The sequence below is a fragment of the Hibiscus syriacus genome, unplaced genomic scaffold (genome assembly GCF_006381635.1).
Source record: "Hibiscus syriacus cultivar Baekdansim isolate YM2019G1 unplaced genomic scaffold, ASM638163v2 tig00110940_pilon, whole genome shotgun sequence".
NCBI lineage: Eukaryota > Viridiplantae > Streptophyta > Magnoliopsida > Malvales > Malvaceae > Hibiscus > Hibiscus syriacus.
In genome coordinates, this window is record NW_024062923.1 from 2,673,741 (window position 1) to 2,681,914 (window position 8,174).

At 32.1% G+C, this 8,174-nt stretch overlaps 1 non-coding gene and 1 pseudogene across 1 annotated transcript; one reads left to right on the forward strand and one right to left on the reverse strand.

Moving 5' to 3' along the window:
* The first annotated feature begins 2,497 nt into the window (after nucleotides 1–2,497).
* Nucleotides 2,498–6,067, forward strand: LOC120147570 (annotated as a pseudogene).
* A 227-nt stretch (nucleotides 6,068–6,294) lies between these two features.
* On the reverse strand, nucleotides 6,295–6,366 carry TRNAD-GUC. The gene has a single exon. It is a non-coding gene; the product is annotated as a tRNA-Asp (tRNA).
* Nucleotides 6,367–8,174: the final 1,808 nt, after the last annotated feature.

The following is an 8,174-nucleotide window of genomic DNA, read 5'->3' on the forward strand; positions in this document are numbered from 1 at the left end:
TATTACTTTATTTGTTTTTTTATTTCGAACCCAAATCAGCAGTAGAACAATATGTTCTTTATGTTTTAACCATTTTCATATTCCAGTAATTAACCCAAAGAAATCAACACATGTTTGATCATAAGTAAAATAAGTAGGTTGATATAAAAATAATAATATAATAAAGAGGATTTGGGGTTTATTTACCAAAGATGTTCGGGTTCCCTCACGGGAATTACCACACTTTGGTGAGGTTACTGTCGCCAATGAACGACAGTTTGCATGCTAGTTTAATTGCTGTAATTCAATGAATGTAATAGTTGGTTCCATTAGTCACTATTTGAGAGTGTAAGAGATAAAAAATCATAATAAAAAAACGAATAGTCAAGAAGAGATTCTTTGCTTACCTTGTTTATTCGAATCCTTATCGTTTTTTTTAAAAGCTGTCGGGTAGTTTACGTCGCCGGGATAGGTCAATTCTTTTCGTTTGAAACCTTGTCTGTCGTGTATTTGCGTTAGTTCTCACCTTTCAAAACTTTAAAATAAAATAGAGATAACTTAGATTGTTTACCTTTTGAAGCCAATAGTTGAACTCTTTTGAACACATCCTTTCTTTGTAAGACTAAAGGAATAATCTTGAGAGGTAAAGGAGGAATCAAAACATCTGCAAATAAACATAATAAAAATATAATAGAAAAAAAACTAAAAATGAAGGAAAGTCTTCTAAGATCTGTTATTAGGCAACCATAGATATGTATAAGAGAAAGTGGAGTTGATTTTGGGCTAGGAACCGACCAAACATTTAGGAGGGTGTGAGCGGCGAGAAAGATGAGCGGGATTGAGAAGGGTTTCAATTAGATAATACCGAAGAATAAGAAAAAGATGGGAGAGAGAAAGAAATGAAGAAAAAACGGCACAGAGGGAGAAACAAATAAAAATTAGGGCAAATTTCATTTTAAAATAATATGTTTATTAAATCTTTAAAATAACGTTATGAATGTCAGGGAAATATATATTCACGCATGGCCTATTTGTTATGTAAACCATTTAGGTTTTACTTGTAACTCATTTTAGTCCTAAAATCAAGTCTTTGATGTTTTAATTGGTCTCTTCATTTTATGTATTTTATTTTAGTCCTAATTGTTTGTTTATTTAATTTTGGTTGTTTAGAAATTTAACCTCTAATTTTGCACGTTTTCTTAGTCCTATGCATATTAAGGTTTATTGTGATGTTAGTTCCTTACAATGGTGTTTGTTTTGTGTCAGTTTCATTTTATAGTATAATTCTGGAATTTTCCCTTTAATTATTGTATGGTTTGTATTTAAAATACTAAAGATATTTAATCAATATTTAATTTGTATAGTTTTTTTAAAATTTGTAGTTTGATGTGGTATGTTTTATTTTTTAAGTCATATTGATTCATAACACATTAATTATATGAATAAGTTATAATATATAGTTATAAAATATGTATATAATTCTTGTATAAAGATGTCATATTGCATGATAATTTTCTTATAATTTTAATATTTTTATGTGAATGAGTCAATGTGGTTCTATTAATTTGTTTTTTTTTTTTATTTTTTATGCAAAACGTCAATTTTTAATTTATATTTAATTCGTATTTTATCACTAAAGAGAAATATTTTTTTATGAATGAGAAATATTCAAAAAAAATTATCTAGTTAAAAGATTTTCTTTAAATTACTAGTTCGAAGCAATTAATTAAATTTCAATAAATGGATCATAATTTAATTTTATATTTAATTCATGATTTTCACCATTTACGACAAACGGGTAAGCGAAACAGTACCAATTTTGGGCGCTGTGGGTGCTAATCCTTCCCCACGCGTAACCGACTCCCGAACTCGTTTTAAACGAATCTTTGGTAAACGTAGGCCAATTTGTCTTAAAAAATGATTTTTCTTAAAATTGTTTTAAAAGACGTTTTAGGTATTCGACCTACCTAACCCAAAGGTTGATGTCGACTCTTTTAATTCTTTTTAATTTATTTCAATTACTCCAAAATCACTCATTTTCCAAAATTAAAAGTCGTAACTTTTTAAAACAATCAAACGATTGTCCCCTCAGAAAAACGGTTACGACATCGGTATTTTCAAAAGAAGAACTATTTTAAGAGTAATGTGACATCTATATCTGTACGGAAGGGTATACAGGGATAGGTGTTACATAAAGAAATTTCCTCCCTTCTATTATTTGTATATCATGTAGACTATGTATATTGTTTTAAGAGATATATTAATACAGAAAAAATTATAAAATCATTTATAAATGTGATTGATAATTTATTTTAATTAGTATAAAAAATAAATCATTTAAAAATAAAAAATATAAATATTATTTATTGAATTTTTAAGAAAATATTTCGAATTGAATAATTTTAAAAATAAAAGGTACGTTAATTGGACGAAAGAATACTACGCACTACGGTTGTTTTTCAGACAAAGATTCACCAGGTTAAAAATAAACAACTATAGACGTAATAATTCGTTTTCATGTCATTTCCATTGCAGTGCGATGAATATTAACGCGTTGAAAAACAAAAACAACTCTTCTTCCTTGCGATCTTAAATAATCAATCTCTCTCTTTCTTTCTCAATAGCCAGTAACCACATCCCATCAACCATTTCTCGATCCACACTCTCTTCCCAATCCTCCATTAAAATCTTCCTTTATATAATTCAACCTTCCCCCTTTCACAGTTCACTTCTTCACCAAAAAGAAATAAAGAAGAAGAAAAACATATTTTGTTTTAATTTCTTGTTGTTTGTCTCAGTGCTTGATTCTTAGCTGAAAGTCTTTTCTGTTTTTCTGTTAGCTCTGTATTATATATAAAATTTTGTTTTGTTGCGACTTTTTTATAATCATTGCCAATCATCGAAGGACAGTTCTTGATTATTTTTTTGGATCTGAAATCCATAATTTTGGGATGGGTTTATTGTTGTAAAACTGTGGAAATAAGTAAAATCCGGAGTTTGAGCCTTGTGTATTGCTTTAATGTATACAAAGGCATGACCCTGGTAACTTTGATTTTCAGCTATGAAAAGTTGTGCTTTTTAAGTTTCAGAAGTGGGATTTCCCCCCAAAAGGGTCTCTTTTTGATTGATCAATAAATGGTAGTTCTTCAATTATTGTTAAAACAAGGGTGGTTTCAAAAAGATGGGATCTGGGAATGGATTTTTTTCAACTGAAGAGTTCAATTTAGATGCTAAATGGTTGATTGATCCTCAGCAGCTTTTTGTTGGTCCTAAAATTGGTGAAGGAGCTCATGCTAAAGTATATGAAGGAAAGTAAGTAATTTTTCGTTTGAAATTCTAATTAAATTCAATTTATTATTTCCTTTTTGGGGTCTTTTAAATGAATCGTACCCATTTAAAACTTTGGTATAAATTTTATTTATAATTTGAGTAGATATGATAATAATTTATTATAAAAAAACTGGAAAAATTTGATCATTAATGCCTGTTATTACATGTCAGTTAACTTATGTTTTGTTTTCTCCATTTGATTTTTTTTAGATACAAGAATCAAAATGTTGCTATTAAGGTTGTTAGAAGAGGGAACACCCCAGAAGAAATTGCAAGGAGAGAAGGAAGGTTTGCAAGGGAAGTTGAAATGTTATCCAGAGTTGAACACAAAAATCTTGTCAAGGTTTGTTGATTCATTATATATGCCATTGATTCTTGTTGCTGAATATTATGTTGTTTCGGGTTTTAGTCAATATTCGATGAATCCGCAAAGTTTTAGGCTAACATAAGCGCACATAGACCCACGTCAATAGTCATAGCAGAGCTTGTGAAGGTTTGTTGAATCATATATATGCCATTGATTCTTGTTGCTGAATATTATGTTCTTTCGGGTCATAGTAGATATTGTTGGTGAATATCTGTGAATCCGCAAAGTTTTTAGGCTAACATAAGCACACATAGGCCCGCGTCATAGCAGAGCTTCTGAAGGTTGTTGAATCATATGTATTCCATTGATTCTTGTTGCTGATATTATGTTCTTTCCGGTCATAGTCGATATTGTCGATGAATATCTGTGAATCTGCAGAGTTTCTGGATATTAAGTGGAAATAGGCTTGTGTTTGGCAGAGCTTGTGAAGGTTTGTTGAATCATTACATATGCCATTGATTCTTGTGGCTGAATTTTATGTTCTTCCGGGCTATAGTCAATGTATTGTCGATGAATATCCTAGAATCTGGAAGTTTAGGTAGATTAAGAGGAAGTTGTGTCTTAGCAGAACTTGTGAAGGGGTTTTTTTTGGAATCATTATATATGCCATTGATTGTTGCTGAATTTTATGTTATTTTGGGTTTAGTGGATATATTGTCGATGAATATCCGCAAATCCAGAAATTCTAGGTTATAATAAGCGGAGATAGACTTGTCTTAGCTGAGCTTTTGTTTATTTTCCAGTTTATTGGAGCTTGCCAAGAGCCCTTTATGGTGATTGTAACTGAACTCCTACTAGGTGGGACATTGCGGAAATACCTTCTGAACATGCGACCAAAGTGCTTGGACATGTGCGTAGCGATTGGATTTGCACTTGATATTGCTCGTGCAATGGAATGCATACACTCACACGGGATCATTCACCGGGACCTGAAACCTGGTATGATCATAACAATTTTCTAGGCGCGCTTTTATGTTCAATGAGTTGCATTTTCTAGTTCTGTACCTTATAACTGGTCTTGTATTAACTGTGACTAACCAAGAAGAACCAATTTCATAATGAGTTCTCTTTTAAACTGTGAACCAATGCATCATGTTTTATTGTTCGTGTTCAACGGATTGAATACGTTATTAAGATTCCAACGACTAATTTAACGGACAGAAATGAAAGCAATAACAATCTTTATGCCAATTTCATTACCATACTGCGGTATCACCTTTTATAGGTTTGCATGGTCTTGATAAACTATTTCCTATTGCAGAGAACCTGATCTTGACTGAAGACCATAAACGGTTAAACTCGCGGATTTCGGTTTAGCTCGGGAAGAGTCATAACTGAAATGATGACTGCTGAAACCGGACATCGTTGGATGGCTCCAGAGGTAATATGGTTGAATTATTCTATCCTTTTTCTCCACATAAATGTCAGGTTTCTTTATGTTTAAGATTCTGACTCCTTACATATGCTAACAGCTTTATAGCACGGTCACGTTAAGGCAGGGAGAGAAAAAACATTAAAACAATAAGGTGGATGCCTACAGCTTTGCTATCGTGTTGTGGGAACTCATCCATAACAAGTTGCCGTTCGAGGGCATGTCAAATTTACAAGCAGCGTATGCAGCGGCTTTAAGGTAATGAATGATGTGTAGTCTTGTTTTGTAGTGATAGTCTCGAGTACGAACTTCGGACAACCTTTGAAAATCTCTGCCTGACACTATAAGATTTCGGATTAGAAATGATCGATGACCTCTGTTGCCCATTCGATCAGTCGGACTTTAGTAAGTCTAACTGAAGTGATATGGGCATGTGTTTCTTCAAATGCAAGTAGGGAATTCTGATATAGGCATGTTGGTCTGAGTTTTAACTATGTTGTTTCGAATGTTCGGCCTAGTGCTGAGGACCTTCCGGAAGATTTGGCATTGATTGAGTTCATGTGGCAAGAGGATCCGAATGCTCGACCGAATTTCACCCAAATCATACAGATGCTATTACACTATTTGTCGACCATTTCACCGCCCGAGCCGTTGATGATGCCGCCCAAAAGAACAACTTCAGAGAATGTTGTATTCCCGCCGGCGTCTCCAGGAACAAGCTCGTTGATGGCTGCTAGAGATGATGTGGTGGAAACCCCGAAAGCAGCGGAGGAAGACGACATGCCGGGAGGCTTATTCTGCTTTAAAAAGTGTTACTGATCCCTTTGAAGGCACAATTTGATTTTCAAAGGGCAGTATCGCCAAATTAATTTAAGGAAAGTTCAATAAGGTAAATTTGTCTCAATCTCTAGATATTAGAAACAAAACAAAAAAAGAGTTGATTAATCAGATTAATTTAGTTAAAAGTCTGTTAACTTTGTGTACTGATTTACATTAATGGATAAGAACTTTTGGTGGTAGGGGTTGCCTTGATGGAATTATTGTGTTGTTTAAATTGCGATAAATATTAAAATTTTATAACATTAATCAGAAAGCCCAAATCTTTTATTCAACCATCTTAGCACACAATGTCCTTTTTAAAAAGGAAAAAGGTCAGTGCGTAGCCTCTGTGAAAAGCGGACAGGAAATCTTTGCATGGTACAATAAAGCTAAGTCCTTTTTAAAAAGGAAAAAGGAAAAGTTTAAACGCCGTTGCCGGGGATCGAACCCGGGTCACCCGCGTGACAGGCGGGAATACTTACCACTATACTACAACGACTTACGTGCTTACTATTTTAATATATAATATAAAATAAATGAAGGACCAAAAGCAGTGGAATAAGGGTCAAGCGCGTAGCCTCTGTGAAAAGCGGACAGGAAATCTTTGCATGGTACAATAAAAGCACAAAGTGCATGCAGGTGAACATTCAAATTATTGTATTCGTTTTTTAGTGTGTGTATATTTGTTTACATTGTAAATTGATGACTGGAATAGTTGAGAAGCCGCGATTCTCTACTTCACAGAAGCATAATTATGTGTATAATTTAGGTATTTTTTTATTATTTTTAATTAATAATTTATTTTTGTCTTTAAAATTTTATAGGTTCATATCTTAACATAAAATTATGTGTTTGTTCGTATTCTTGGTGCTCTTCAGCGAAGTTGAAATCCCCAAACAAGAAACATAAAACTGTTGGAGATTCTGTCAGCACACAAGAATCATTTGCTAGTAGACAAGCAGTTGAAGAAGGAGGAGATATGAATTGGCTTGAAAACTGGAGCAATTACAACCTGCTCCGCACACAAATAGGTCGAGAAAAGAAACAAAAATGTACAGCCAGCCACCATTTTTAATCTCCTTTGAAGATCAGTTTTCTTTTAAAAATATAACTATAGTATATGATCCTTAGCAACTCAACATATATAGGAGAAACTATACCAGGGGAAATTCCTTCAGCACCCTTTGTGTTGGTTTTCTCTGAAACAACCATATTAGGCTTCAAAGAATTCAAAGCATTGAAGGGTGTGTTGAATTGTAAATTCAATGTTTGAACAAACACATGAAAAGTGAGTTAGAAACAACTAAAAATGTAATGTAATTATGAGGTATGTCAAATAAGAATACTTCTAGAAATGTGAAGAGTCTAATTAATATAAATAAAGAAATACAATGAGGAAAAATAACATCTATTTAAATAGAACATGAAATTCAACGGTTGAATTATTAAAATATCAATATATAAAAACTTATTTAAGTATTTAAAAATAAGCTTACTTTTACAGTAACATAAGTGGAGGTAAAATGAGGAGAAAATTGTGAATATAAAATTAATTAGGAAAACGTTGTGAATGCAACATAAACTGGCTTTGTTCCATGTTTTTGCATTTTCTGAGACAAATTGTAAGGAAATTAAAAATACATAAACTAGGCATGAACCATCTTATCTTAGTAGTCAAAGGAATCGTTATTGTTCCTAAAAGTCACATAACAGCGCCTGTAACAGAGTGATTGAGCGTTCACTGTCAAATGATTGATAGTATTTAGAACAAATACTAATCTTAGCTTAATAAAAAATACATAAACTAGTATAATTTAAAAAGAGTAAATTATCGCTTTCAGTGAGACGATAAGTCTTAAAAAAATCATATTGGTATATGAGTTATACCTATAAGTATGAGTATAACCTAAAACTTTGAAAGACTATAATTTAATTTTGAAAATAAATTAAGGGTAAAGTATAGTAATGGTCACTAAACATTTCTGAAGCTTGCATTTAGGTCCCCAACTTTTAAAACTTGCATACAGTCCCCCAACATTTATTCCGTTTGCATATGGTCCCCCAACTTAAACCCCATTAGAAATTAGGGTAATTATATAAAAGGTTATTGAACTTTTTAGACACTTGAATTTAGATCCCCCAATTTTTAAAACTTGCAAAACAGTCCTCAATTTCATTCTAAACCCCATTTCCAATGTAATTCAATTTTATTCTAAACCCTAAATCTAAAATAATTCAATTAAATTCAATTATAAATATAGTTAATATTTAATTTAATTTAAGGTGTAATTTAATAATTTAATTTTT